At 40.1% G+C, this 14,058-nt stretch overlaps 1 protein-coding gene across 1 annotated transcript in view; it reads left to right on the top strand.

Moving 5' to 3' along the window:
• The first annotated feature begins 23 nt into the window (after positions 1-23).
• ITPK1 (inositol-tetrakisphosphate 1-kinase) overlaps positions 24-14,058 on the top strand; it is a 156,259-nt gene continuing 142,224 nt past the window's right edge. Inside the window, exons 1-3 of the mRNA XM_059474613.1 lie at positions 24-105; positions 1,170-1,240; positions 1,424-1,528. The gene's annotated coding sequence lies outside the window, so the exon portion shown is untranslated. The remainder of the gene's footprint in view (positions 106-1,169; positions 1,241-1,423; positions 1,529-14,058) is intronic.

Here is a 14,058-nt window from a genome sequence, read left to right as displayed (position 1 = left end):
CATCTTGGCTCGGGCGCGCGCCCCTCAGCGGCCGGAGTGGCCTCGCCCAAAATGGCGGCGTCGCCCCGAGGCCGCGCTCGGCTCCTCGCGGGGGACAGCCATAAAGTATGTGTGTGCCCGCCGAGGGAAGTAACAACAACGATAACTAAGGAGGTTACAACGGAGACTGAAACAGTCCAGCAAGTGGCAAACGTGAAGCCCCAGTATATGCTTATATATAAACATGACGTAGTGGGTTATTTATATCAAATGAAATTATCAGAAGATATTATATGCTTATTATCCCATAGCAACGGGGGCTGGGAACAGGTCATCTTTAAGGTCCATATGTCTCTATGGTCTAGTGGAGAAAAGCTTTTAATTACGCTAAAAGATGGTTTAAATTGACAGCACAATTACACACTCAGGTGTGTGCTATGGAATGACGGTGATGATTTTGGGAGAGTTTGTGAGAACGTGTTCGCCTGAATTCAGGAACTGGGACGTGAGCTCCGTTAATGCCGGTTAATGCTGAAACTTCATTGTGTTTGCACAGAAGTGAAATCTGTTACTAAATTGTATCATAAAGTCATGAGAACACTACGCTTTCTTATTGTGAAAACAGCAGTGGCCACAATTCACTCTCATCAGGTCTCATTAAGTTGAAGGGGGCTAAAAAAGGATTTTAAAAGAAATGCCCAATAAGAAACAAAAGTTGCTAAAGCAATGACTTTTTTTGTTTATGTGTAAATACTTAGGACCTTCTGCCACTTTTCTTGGGGAGGTAGCAGGTGCATGTGACAAAGTATATAAGAGCTGCTGCTAAATCAAATCTGTGATGGATTATCCTGCTATGTTTGGTGTTTCAATGAAAAGCCTTAGAAGCTGGTGGTTTGGATTATAGTCAGGACAGCTGATGAAGAAATGCATGGAACTGCAGATATCAGTAGAGAAAAGGGACACTTGAGAGCCCACAAGAGTCAGAAATACAAATCCCCTGTAATAGAGCAACTTCATATTAAGTTGTACTGTTTTGGGTTTTGTTTTATGGTGTTGGGTTTTTTTGTTAGCTTGTTTTATTTTGGTGGTTTTGTTGTTTGGTTGGGGTTTTGGTTTTTTGTTTGTTTGTTTGGGTGTTTTGTTGTCGGGGTTTTTTTAATTATTATTATTGCTTTAATGCTTAATTGAAGGCCCCAAAGTGACACAAGATGGCGCCCAGAACCACAGGCAGAGCCAACCTGAGCAACGCCCTGACTCCCAGGTCAGAGATTTTACACTTTACTTCAGCTGAATGAAGATTTCATTATCTTTCCTGAATTTTAAATAAACCTAAATAAACCACTAAATTAGTGTAGTTCTGATGACAGATGTAGGTATGCTACATACAGGTAATTACGCCTGGAACAGTTCTCTCAATTAAATCCCATTCTTTCCATTCTTACAGGTGGTGAGGTCCCAGTTGATCTAAAAGTGAATCGAGCTCCTGTGTGGCTGACAGACCTTCCACTCAAGCATGGCTATATTGCATTTACTTATGTTGAGGTTAGAGGTAATGATGAACCAGTTTACTTTAAAAAACCCTCCTAGATGTCAAAGAGAAGGCTTCCAGTGCAAATTAGTATGTGACTGTGTGAATGTATGGCTTGGCAGTGGATACATGTGCTAAGTGTAAAGCCTGCATTTGCACTTGAGTTTCCTAAGAAGAATCAGTGAAATGTGGACCTTATTCCTAGTTAAGAAGCCTGTCTTTTCACTGAATGGTTGGAGTTGGAAAGAGAGAATGGTTTAGGATTTAACCTGCTTGTAAACCATGTAGGTTAGAAGACTCAACCAAGGGTCTTCTGTGATAAACATAAAGCCTGAGATTGTGGCTGTAAAGAGAAGGATCTAAAAAATTTGAAGAGTTATAACAATCACAAGCTGCCTTTGAAAGCTAAGGCATAACACCAGCGTGATTTGTAGTATTTTTGGGCTAGATCTCAATCTGTATAAATTCAGTGTTATGCTTAATTTCTGCCATAGTAAAGAAGGGTTCATTGGTTGGTTAGTTTTAGCAGCATTCCCCTGAGGGGGGAGGGAATAATACCAAAATTAGTAGAACAAGAAGCAACTGTTCTCAGCTTTAGACAAATTCCAGTCACAAGTGCTGGTAATAATAAGGGGAAAGAACTCATAACTCTGCATATTGAAATGAGAACATACACCTGGTGGGACTCAAAAGGGTAATATTCAGCTTGGGAAACCAGAGAAGATAGAAGTCTGCTGAATCCAAAGGAAATAATATTTTCTGAACAGAATCAAAGAATTAATCATGGGATTTTGCAGCATTAAAAAAGAAGTGTTTGACCTAGTTTTGACATGCAATGTATTTTTATAGAAATATTTGGTTTATTTTGAAGGTAAACAAGAGAAGCAATGGAGCAGCAAGAGCTGGCTGCTCCATAGAGGCAGGAGCCAAGCATAATAGCACAGGTGATGTCCCACAGCCTTGTAGGACACTGATTTGTGATTCATCTAGAACATCACAGTCCTGGATCTTTTCCTTCTTAATCCTAACTCTAAACCACACCTTTGGCTAGAGAACTCTTAGGATCCTTACAGACTGCATATATTTTTGGATGCCAAGGAAAAAACTCATGTGAATTTTTATCAGTGAGTGCATGAATGCCCAAGCCCAGTCCCACAGAGCCTGAGCAAGGCAAGCAGGGAACCCTGGATTCAGACAGGAATACAGAGCATCAGGCAGGAGCAAGGTCAAGATGTGAAGGCAGCCCACAGGCTAGGGTCAGATCCAGTAAGAACTAGGGTCAGACATCACCTAGCAATTGCCATGAAGGTCTGTACTGATAAGAAAAGACTGAGGGCAAGGTAGGAAGTCAGTCTGTGACTCCAGATCCAGATAAACATGGCTTGGCACAGCCATGGCTGAGCTGTGGACACGTGCTGATACAGGTCAGGCATGAAAGCACAGGGCTTGGCTGAACTGGGGCTCCTGAGCCCATGGCAGGGGTCAGGTGAGGATTGTTGGGGCCATTAAGGCCTGTTAGGATGCTCAGGATCCTGACAAACTACATAGGATAAATGAGAGTTGACAAGAGGAATCAGAAGGGTTAATTGTAATCTTTAAGTCAAACAAAGTTTTCATAACTCAGTATTAATAGAAAGTCTTTCCTAGGCTTAGATTTTGGCCAAAATAGAAAAGCAAAGGTAGAATACCTGAGATGATTACAAAACCAAAATTAGCTGGCTTTCCAAATGGAAGGCAGAAGCTGAAGGACAGAGTGCATCTCACATCCTTGTTGGTAGATCTCATGTTTATATTTAGCAGAGTTGTGGTAGGTTCTCACTGACAAGTAATCAAGAAGTGAGACTCTAATAACAGAGACATTTCTGTCAAGATGGCATTTGCCTTCCACTTTGTAGGACACTGATTTGTGATTCATCTAGAACATCATGTTCCTGGATCTTTTCTTTAATCCTAACTCTAAACCACACTTTGGCTAGAGAACTAGGATCCTTAGAGACTGCATATATGTTGGGATTCCAAGGAGAAAACTCGTGGGAATTTTTATCATGAGTGCATGAATGCCCAGTGTTTCTGCAGCTTGTAGCAGTTTCATTTATTAGATGTAGTTACAGTGAATTTTGTAGTATCCTGTTATGTTTCATGAATCTTTGATTTGTGTTTTAAACCTTTTGTTTTTTTCTTAAAATAAGGTTATAATCTTCTGAGTTCTTTTTTTTTCTTGGGTAGTTGTTTTGTCTATACTGCTGTCTTTCTTTGAATTTTTTTGTTGGATACACCTGTTTTGTTATAGAGTGTGGCACATTCATTTCGGAACATGCAAGAAACTTTTCTATAGGATTGAATTTTTATATTTTATTTTTTCTCATTTTAAATTGAAATAGTATATTTGCTTGGTTTGGCTACATTGACCACATGAGAAAGAGCTATTCAGTGAGGTGAATGGTGATCTTTATCACTTTTGACTTACTTTGTATACTTTGAATTTTTGGGACCTTAAATTACCTTAATCTTAAATTCTCAGTTCCTGAAATTCTGCTTCTACTGTTTGTTTTTTGGCAGCAGCCACGTCTGAGTTAAGCTTCAGGCAATCGTGTTATCCAGCTTCTTTGAATACCATCCATACTTTGTTCCTATTTGTAGAAATATTTATCATCTTTCCAACAAACTTTTTGATATTTACAAATGAAATAGTGATCTCACTCTCTCAAACATCCACAGTAAACATCTGCCAAAGGAGGAATTACACACTGCAACCCTTTGTCAATGTGCCTATAAAGAACTGAGTCTTTTATGAAGAAAGGCCTTGGTATTTTAGACAGAACTCTTCACTGCACTAGTGCTCCTGTTCATTACTTACCTCTGAATGCACACCTCATGGCTGCATTGTTCATTATTTACCTCTGTACACCTCATGGCTGCATTGTTCATTACTTACCTCTGAATGCACACCTCATGGCTGCATTGTTCATTATTTACCTCTGAATGCACGCCTCATGGCTGCATTGGTCATCATTTACCTCTGAATGCACACCTCATGGCTGCATTGTTCATTATTTACCTCTGAATGCACACCTCATGGCTGCATTGTTCATTATTTACCTCTGAATGCACACCTCATGGCTGAATTGTTCATCATTTACCTCTGAATGCACACCTCATGGCTGCATTGTTCATTACTTACCTCTGAATGCACACCTCATGGCTGCATTGTTCATTATTTACCTCTGAATTACACCTTGTTCATTGTTTACCCTCATGGCTGCATTGTCTGTGCTAAAACAATTCCGGCCGGAAAGAGATAAAATCTTTGCTTTTACCTTCTCCTCTGCAGCCAATTACAAAGTGGCATCAAAGTTGAGCAAGAACTGACAAAACATACTGAAAGGATATGGGCAGAGGCGTTTGGTAACTGACTGTTCCTCTCTGTGGCATTTATTTAAACAGAGGACAAACACATTTTATGCAGAAGCAATGCAAATATTGATCTCACAGCTCCACTGATATGACCCAGCATTGTACTGGCCTAGGAGGAAAGAGAACTTGCAGAATTTTTGTCAAACCAGTTTACAGTTATAAATTGCATTTAAAAAAAACATTATTCATTACAATTTATTGTTTTTGATGAAATCCCCACAAATAATATAAAAACCACCCAAGTCCACTTCCAAAGCCACCATTAAACTCCTGAGAATTCTGCTTTTCCATGTTTTCAACTAAAGTAATCTCATACTACCAGAAAGGAACAGTTATTAAATTTCCATGCTGAGTTTGCTGCTGTCAATATATTCGGTCATATAAACAAGTTAACTGAAAAATGACCCGTGTTAAGAAGAAAAACAGAATCCTTCTGTCCATATAGATAGTCCAAGAAAAACATCTGACATCTCAGAGTGACTGCTCCATCCTCACAAGAGGAGTGATCTTTTTTTAAATTTCCACTAATTATCTCTCCTTCAGCAGTGCTTATGTGCAGCAAGTCAGTCATACCATAGAATTATTGTAGAGATTTAGTTATTGTCTCTTCTGAGATTCCCTATACCTATCTTGCTCTAGACTGTAAACTGTATGCAGCAGGCAGTATCTATATTTAGATTTTCCAGAAACATAACTTTCTTTCACTAAACAAATAGTGAAAGAACTCAGTTCAGATCAGGCTTTTTCCCAAGTTCAAAGGATCCCAACTTTTTTGCATAGACCAGGATGGAGGTTTGGAGGAGGTAGACAGCATAGTGTTTAAGATTTGCAGAATCCAAACTTTCAAAAATAAGAACAAAGACCAAAACAACAACAAACCAAAACCAAACAAACAAAAAACCAAAGAAGCTTCAAAACCCCAACAAAACCAAACCAAACAAACATAAAGAACTTTGTGTGTGTGTCTTTTAGGAACCTCTTCCCTCTGTCCTGTTAGAGCTTAGGAATTATCCATAGTTGCTAACATTAAAATGTACTGCAAGAGGCATATGTGTAAGATATCCACCCATATAATGTGAGGCTTGAGAGGTTCTTAGTGTCAGAAATGTCTGCATAGATAAAAAAGCAGAAGTTGTCTGAGGCAATGGGAAATCACAATCAGAGGCAGGCTGGATGCCAGAAATACCTGATGGTTTATCCAAGCTCCAGACCTGTAGAGCACCTCATTTCTCATTGAAGTGCTCGATATCAGCTCAGCTGAGAGGGCCAGCACCAGAGGGGAGGCTTTCATACAAATAAACTGGAAGGAAATCTTCATCCTCATCAGTAAGGAGGGCTCCTGTTGTTGTCCTGTTGTTTATCTTTAGTGAAAGATAAAAGTCTGTTCACTGTAGCTGTGAAGCTTTTAAGTACTCACTTACGCTTTTACCTGAATTTGCCTTTTTCTGAAGGCCATGCTAGAGGTCTGTACCAGAAATCAACACAGAGATCCAGAATGACTTGAACATTCATACAGAGATATTAACAGCAGTTGATGGTTACTCTCAAAGGGAAAAATTCAATAATTTATCAGTAAGCAAGTATTTGCATTTAATTTAACAAAAGCACATTAAGCAGTATTTGCAAATCTTTAAAGCAAAAGTCATTATATTTTTTCCTTACTGTGCAGAATTTTTAAGCTGCTGCTCTGTGCTATATAAAATGAAATTTCAGTAATGCCTACTGTCATATACTCTGTCACATAATTCAAAGTGAATATTTAAATATCTCCAGCTTACCACATTTATTATTGCATTTGTTGGCATTCTTAAAGAGGGGAAATGTCCACTTCTCCACACAAATGTATGCTTGATTTGCCTTTCACCAACACAATGTAAACATAGTCCTTCCTCATAAAAACATGAAGGTACTGGGAGAGTAAAGAAATACACTACTATGAGACTGTAAGAATTGTAAGTACATCCAAATCAACCCCTTCTCCACATGAAAAATTATCTGGCTTAAATTAGTGTGTCACTGTAGGTGCATTTCTGCACTGCTTTGTTTAATCGGAGTTAGAGCACCTCCATTCTAAAATGATGCCTCTACACAGTGCAGGACTTGTTTGCCAGGAGTTTGTAGTGTTGTGGGTAACTGTTACCAGCTGAAGTGCTTCACCAGTGAATCCAGTGCATAAATGATGATGTTGCAATGGTCTGTGATGCAAACTTAAACCTATCCTGATCTGGGTGTTGAAGCAGAGGTTACCATTTCAAGGTTCTTTCATCTTCTATACTGTCACTCCTTTTTCACCAGCTAGAAATTATAATTCTCAGGTTGTTGGCAAGTTTTTGAAGTGCTAGTTCTAAGTGCTCTGGCAAAACAGCCTCTGAAGCAGTAGAAAATCTTTAGCTTGGTAAAATTAGGCAGCCTGATACTTTTCTGGAGTAGCTTCACACAGCGAAAATGCTTAGAGACTTGGTTAGCCAGCACTGCACTGGTGGGTGAAAACAGCCACCCTAACCTGAGGATCAGTGGAACATAAGGTGTAGATGCCCCTTCTCTGGAAATCTGCACAAATAAGGCCCCCAAAACCCCACCAATGTTAGCCAGCAACACAAGAGTTTTGTAACTGTAGTAGAGTCTGTGACAGCTGCAAGTTCTCCTTTCCCCAGCTGTGTGGAGAGATGGAAAACCAGTCTTTTGGGGCTATTGTCATTGATAGCAAGTGGAGATGATTAGCAAAGAGTTCAGGTTTGAATTCTCGCAAGACTGAGTAGGTGAGATCCTTTGACAAGACCCACATGTGTATTATTCTCCCCCACCCCAATCCAGGCTTCATCATCTTCAGAAGATGTCCTACAAATTGTGGTCAATCCTTCTGGCAGGCTCTTTTGGTTTGCAGAGTAGCCAAAATCTAACCTGAAACCACTATCAGCTTTACCCTCGAGACATCTGAGCTGACTCTAATTCTCTGGCTTATAAAACCATTTTCTTGAGAGAACTCTATAGTCCAAGTAGCTGAAAAATTGCTAAAGTGCTTGAAACACTTTTATGACAGCTCCTTGTCACATCCTGAGGTCCCTGCCATCTAAATGGTGGCATGAGAGCTTTCCTCTGGTTTAGGGTGTTCCTCCACCTGTCTGACTTCTCCTAGCAGGCCTCCGTGTAAAAAAGAAACCCACTTCATAGGCTTGGTGCAAATGGAGCAGAAATAACCACTACACAAAGTTCTGAGAGCTCAAGAAGAACATTCCTCTAACTTTTCCTCCATTTGATTTGTTTAGCTTGTTTTCCAAGTAAATAAAAGAGAGAGTGTGTATCTATCTGCATTTATTGCACAGTTTCAAAAACAAGTACATAGACCTCTTTTGGGCATTGAGCTTCTATATGTATTGGGACAGTTGGCACTTGGGTAATGATGAAGGGAATAGGTACAATGTTAGCTCATCCCCTAGCAAACAATGGGAATCTTCATAGGCACAAGTTAGGACAAACTTTTCATCCATGTGAAAAGCTTTCTTCAGAGGTCACACCAGAAACTGAGGCTCAAGGCAAGCAGTCTTCATCCATTCAGTCACTAACATTCCTTCCCCTCTCCAGAAGCTCTGAGAGAAGGGAATATCCCAAAGGGCAGGATTGGCATAGTATGTTCAACTCTAAAGGCTGCTCTTGTACATGTGATCCATTAATATGAAGCACAGAATTGGCCTGTTCAGAACCACTAGGAATATTTGCTGTGATCCTGCCAATGGAAGTGTCCCTTTTAGCTGTCAGAAAAGTGATTGGGAAGCAGTATCTGTGCAGGCAGCTCCAAAATGACACTCTGGGATTGTAACAAGTCCTGCATTCAGATGTGCTCATTGCCTAAGCTTTATTTACAGACTGTCAGGCACTGAGTATGTGAGATAATAAATTTAATAGCACAGTGATACAACAAGTATTAATGGAATTTATCATCTGTGCAACTACAAGTGTCTTACAGGGTCTAGGCAATCTAAAATGTCTGAAAGTTTGTGATTCTAAATGAGCTATCTATTTCACTTTACAAGCCTAAGCATCTAATAAATGCTCAGAGCTATAAGCAAATTGTGGTCTCAGTTGATTAATTCCAGCTCTTTTTGTTGATGGTGGTTTGGCTTGGCTTTTTTTTTTTCCTTTTTCCTTTTACATTACAGCTGATTAGCTCCTGTTTTCTAAGACTTGTCTCCTGAACTTCCAGTTCTTTTCTACATGACCTTCTTCTTTCAGAAGGGCATGCAGTAGGAGGCAGAAATGGGATGTTACAGGACAGAGTGTTGGTAATGTGGAGGAGATGCACATGTATAGTTTAATCCTTGTATATGAGACTGGTACTTGAGCAAAAGGAAAAAAAAAAAAGCCTCTTTTGGTTATTGAGTGTGGGGATTAGATAATATTTCAGAATGCACTCTGAGTGGGAAAAAGCCAAGGATGGGGGATGACTGGTGGAGCAAGACAGGTTGTGTTCCTGCCTCTAGGAGAGTGGTAAGTAGGAGTCCAGTCAGTGCACCATTGGTGTGTAAGTATGAAAGGTTTGGGAGCACAAGAGGAACAGCACCTAACTCAAAGCAGGCTGTGCTTCTAGATTATCACCCAGAAGCATCTTGAGTTAACTTCAGGACAGTTGTGGCATGTCCAAAAGATCTCTTGTATGTCCAAGGGAAGCTCATTTTGGTTAGGATTGGGGTTGTTTCCAAAAGCTTTTCTACAACTTGTTGATGAAGCTTGAGTTTCTTCTGTGTGTCACTGACAAAAATGATGTGTTTCCTTCTGCAACATCCTCATATACTGGGGATACTGCCAGATGGATTTGGTTTGTTTGGGTTTCTTTTCTTTAATACACTATAGTTAGTTGGTTTTGGAATACTGCTGGCATGGGCTTTGGAAATGCTTTTCTCCATCTATTCTTTTTGCACTTGTAAGACTGTACATTGTGGCAGCTTTTGAAAAAGATGGAAATTGCTGCCCTTCCCAGAGAGGAAAGCCAGTATCTCCTGATGGGGCTGTACAAAATCAGCAAGCGCAATGGCCTGTGAACTGCTGGTGAACTCCAAGCATTTAACAAAACAGGAAAAGGGTCCTCAATCACTGGAGCCATGAGAAGAAAGTGCAAGTGATGGTGTGGCCCATTCCGGATTTGTATCTTTCCTGTTTTGTCAGTTTTAGCAGTTTAAAATGTTCAACTGTAGCCCCAAACAACTCATGGAAATGGAGAACCACTGGAGTGAGGACATGTTCTTTAGGTCACCTTGAACATGTCCTCACCAGGAGAAGCAAAGACAGATGTAAGCCAGCAAAATATGGGACAATAGTGGTAGGATTCATATATGTCCAGGTCACTTCATATGAATTTATATATATGAGTTATGTGTCCATGTCAGTCTGATTTACATTCATTATATTAAAATAGCTACCTTTTTTAAAATAATAAATTACAGCAATGCAAAATATGTGGTAAGATGGCTCATTTTGCTGTAAGCATGCTCCCAGAGTTGTTATAGGTACTTAAAACCACCTGATTAAAAAATCACAGCTATAAGCAGAATAACTCTCTTAGCATGAAACTGTTGGTGGAAAACCTCACTGCAGCCTAGTCCTTATCCAAGTCTCAATCCAAACCTTGATAAACTGTGAGGTCACCCAAATCCTTCAGAGAACAATCTTTCAGGATTTCCTTGCACATAAAGTTTGAATCATTTTAACTACACTGAAGCAACAACCAAAGTATATGTCTCCATATGTCTGCATTGACAGAGTTTGCATGAGCATTATTTCCATGGAGCTGCTTGCCATAGTAAAAGGCAAGAGAGCTACAGTAATGTAGCTGTGTGTCTGTGTCCACAGTTGGGTTTTGACTAGCAGAAGTTACTCAGTTTAAAAAATCTGCCCCAACTGACATAATTATACTGGCACAGGACTTTGTCATCTTTTGTCTTGGTCACATAGATTTTTTTTTTGTGGCTTTAAATTCTTTATTCACTGGTGAAATGCTTTCCTGGGCTTATACAGAGTCTGTCCCCAGCATGTTACATGACAAGCAAGCAAACTTGGCAGCCAGGCCTTTTCTTACTTTCCTGCAGCATACACATTCATCAGAGCTCAGGACAGAAAACTTTTTGAGCTTTAAAGTAAGCTTACTTTTTTACATAAAGTAAGATGTACCTTCTCATAAAGGTGATTTGCTTGCACTTTCAAAAAAACCCTTAGTTATCCTGTTTTCGTGGCTGGAACAGAAGAGATTGCGGTGCTCTCAGTGTGACAGGTGGCCATCTAAGCAGCACTCCATTGAGGCTGGTGCTAGCTCAGGAATCCTTGAATGGCCCTGCATGGGCTGGTCATCTGCCAGACATTGTTATTCTCTTTTTTAAGGTTTTTGAGCTTTTCTAGCTGAATTTCTTTCTTCTTCTGATCTCTAAAAGATTAGAAATACCAAAGAGCTGCAGGCAGTACTCAATAATCCTTCTTTTCTTTATAAAATCAGAATACTGAAGCATAAACGGCATAGGTTGTCAGGTGAGTGGGGGAGTAGAGGTGAACCACTCCTTCCCCATCCCTGCTGCTGCTGTGAAGTAGGATTGCCACCAAAAGAGACAGTTTGATGCCTTCTCTTCCTGGCTTCTTTTTTCCAACCCATTCACTGCCTTGTGCCACTATAACCAGGCAGGAAAAAAAATGGTGATACAGACTAAGGAGTTGGTTTAGGCTAAGACTGAAATACTGTTGGCAACTTCTGGGTTTGTTTAAGTCCGCCTAAGTTCCTGGCTCCCTTATTCTGTTCTTGCACAGCCACATAAGCACATGGACTGTCGTGAAGGAGGGTGTGGCAGAAAGTGAGAATAAATGTCAGCTTCTGGAGGGACTGTGGCTCTGAGCAGCAACACCTGATTTAGCTGTGTGTACAATAACTGTCTGATTTCCAGCTGGCAAGGCCTGATTTCCAGCTGTGCTCTCTCCACAGGCACCCAGTCCCTCAGAGCAGAGCAGCTGGGCAGCATCAGGTGCTAGAAGGGTCCCTCCTGGGAGCCATGACCAGAGCCCCACAATGGGCAGGTGTCCTGTGGCCCTTGGCAAGGGATAGCCGTGCTATGTTTGAATTCAAACATCAGAAATGAGCTTTCACCCCCAGGACTAACCTTCACTGATTTATCATTTAAAAGCTGCTGGCCAAGAGCACAGTCAGAAAAGTTTCCAGGCAATAGCTGCAGGTATGTGTTTTGCCAGAAACGGGGCAAAAAGCAAACATAAATTGTATAAACTTAGCTTCTGTCATGCACATCCTCTAGTGAACCGCTGTGAAAGAAATCTTATCTGTCCTTTTGATGAATCTTGCAATGATTAAGCAGTTGTAGAGGTAGCAGAGAGCTGAGGAAATGGCAGCCCATCATGCTTCTCATACATTTATCTCTGGCTGCCTCACTGGTGATGACAAGTTCCACGTGCTGTGTGCCACCTGGACTACTCTTTGAGTCTCTCTCAGGGCCCAGAGGCTGCAGTGCAGCACATGCAGAGTGTTCCTTGTGTTCCCTCCTACCTACAACCTCACTCCAGCAGTGCTGTGTTAGCACAGGGTCTGACTTGGTGGTTTGGCTGACTGGAGAAAGGGGAGACCTGTTCTGATACAGAAGGCTCAGCCCGCCCTCCTGTCCATCCACAGCAGAGTAACAACTGTCTTGTAATAATTAAAAATGCAAATAAAAGTAAAAACCCTAAACTGCAGGCAATGTAAATCACTTCACCACCTTCTTTCTGCTCATTGCAAAAGATCCTATTGTGACTTCTGCCAGGTGCTGAAAAATAATTTTAAAAATACTGAGAAAATATACTTTGATAACTAATTAAGTGGGGATGTCTCATATTATCCTAAAATGAATTTCCATGGAATTTCACTAACTTGTGCCACATTGCAAGTAACCAGCTTTGTCAGAGCTCCTGTATTTGTTGAAAGGGTTAGAAGACAAGGTGTGAGAGGTTCCAGCTAAACAAGGGAAACCTGCTTTGGCCTGTAGCTGAAGCTAAGATGAAGATAGTTCTGATTGCTGGAGGGCTCAAGATCCTAATCAACCCTCACCCCTTTAATTAGCATGAAGCAGCTCATGAGCTGCAGCCTACAGAGTTGGGCCACAGAAAGTAACAGGAATAGTCAGCTTGCTCCTGATCAGGAATTGCATAAATATTACCCTGGGGCTTCCTGTGGTCACAGGTTTGGCATTGCCTGAACAAGCTCTGCAATGTAAACACAGGATTGTAATTTATTTAGCAAAATTGTACAGCAAGATGCAGTACAGAGGCACATCAGGTAAAATGTTTCCCACATCTGCAGTTGTTCAAGGGTTAAGATTCAAAAAGTATAGCTTAAAATGAAGGCATTTCCCAGCTTTCTCCTTCCTAAGATTGAACCTGGTCTTTGATATATGTCATACAAGTTTGTATTGGAACAAAGCAAATTCCTCCTTTTTAGTGCATGTGCTTCATTTCCACAGGAGTTAGGAATGCACAACACCTCTAAAAACCTGCTCTCCTGCATCTGGAAAAAAGTACATAAATATTTCTGTCTCTGCAGACTGTGTTTCAGATTGGTCTGAAGCCATGATATTTCTTAAAGAAAAAACATTCAGAAATAAATAATTTTGGTAGTTGGCTTCAACAATTTCATATTTCAATGCATTCATATTCCATTCTGATACAAATATAAATTTTGAGCTTAATATACTGATGCAAATTTTAATAAAGTCTAAAATAAGCCCAGTGAAATGATAGCTGAAATAAAGCACTGATATTGGCAAGAAAAAACACTTCATAACAAGAAACCCAAGTCAATTTGTTTCAGGATTCTTATATTAATATGATAATGTTTGATAAAGTCCTGTATTTTTGAGTTACAACTTTTTTCCAAAATTACCATGCTCCCATAAAATGTTCAAATACCAGTGAAACATTCTGCAACAGGAATCATTTTGTCAAAGTACATTTACTAATTCTAATTACATTAATTAATAAATTGAAAAAATGTGTGAATATGATTAAGATAAAAAGTGTTCGGTAAAATAAAGATTAGAACAAAGCAGTGGCAAATAAGATGAAGGAGAAAAAGAAAGCTATTTATTCCTCAAAGCAGCCACAAATGGAGAAAACATATT

This window comes from Ammospiza nelsoni, chromosome 6 (genome assembly GCF_027579445.1).
Source record: "Ammospiza nelsoni isolate bAmmNel1 chromosome 6, bAmmNel1.pri, whole genome shotgun sequence".
NCBI classification, from domain to species: Eukaryota; Metazoa; Chordata; class Aves; order Passeriformes; family Passerellidae; genus Ammospiza; species Ammospiza nelsoni.
This window is presented reverse-complemented; position numbering and strand designations above follow the sequence as displayed.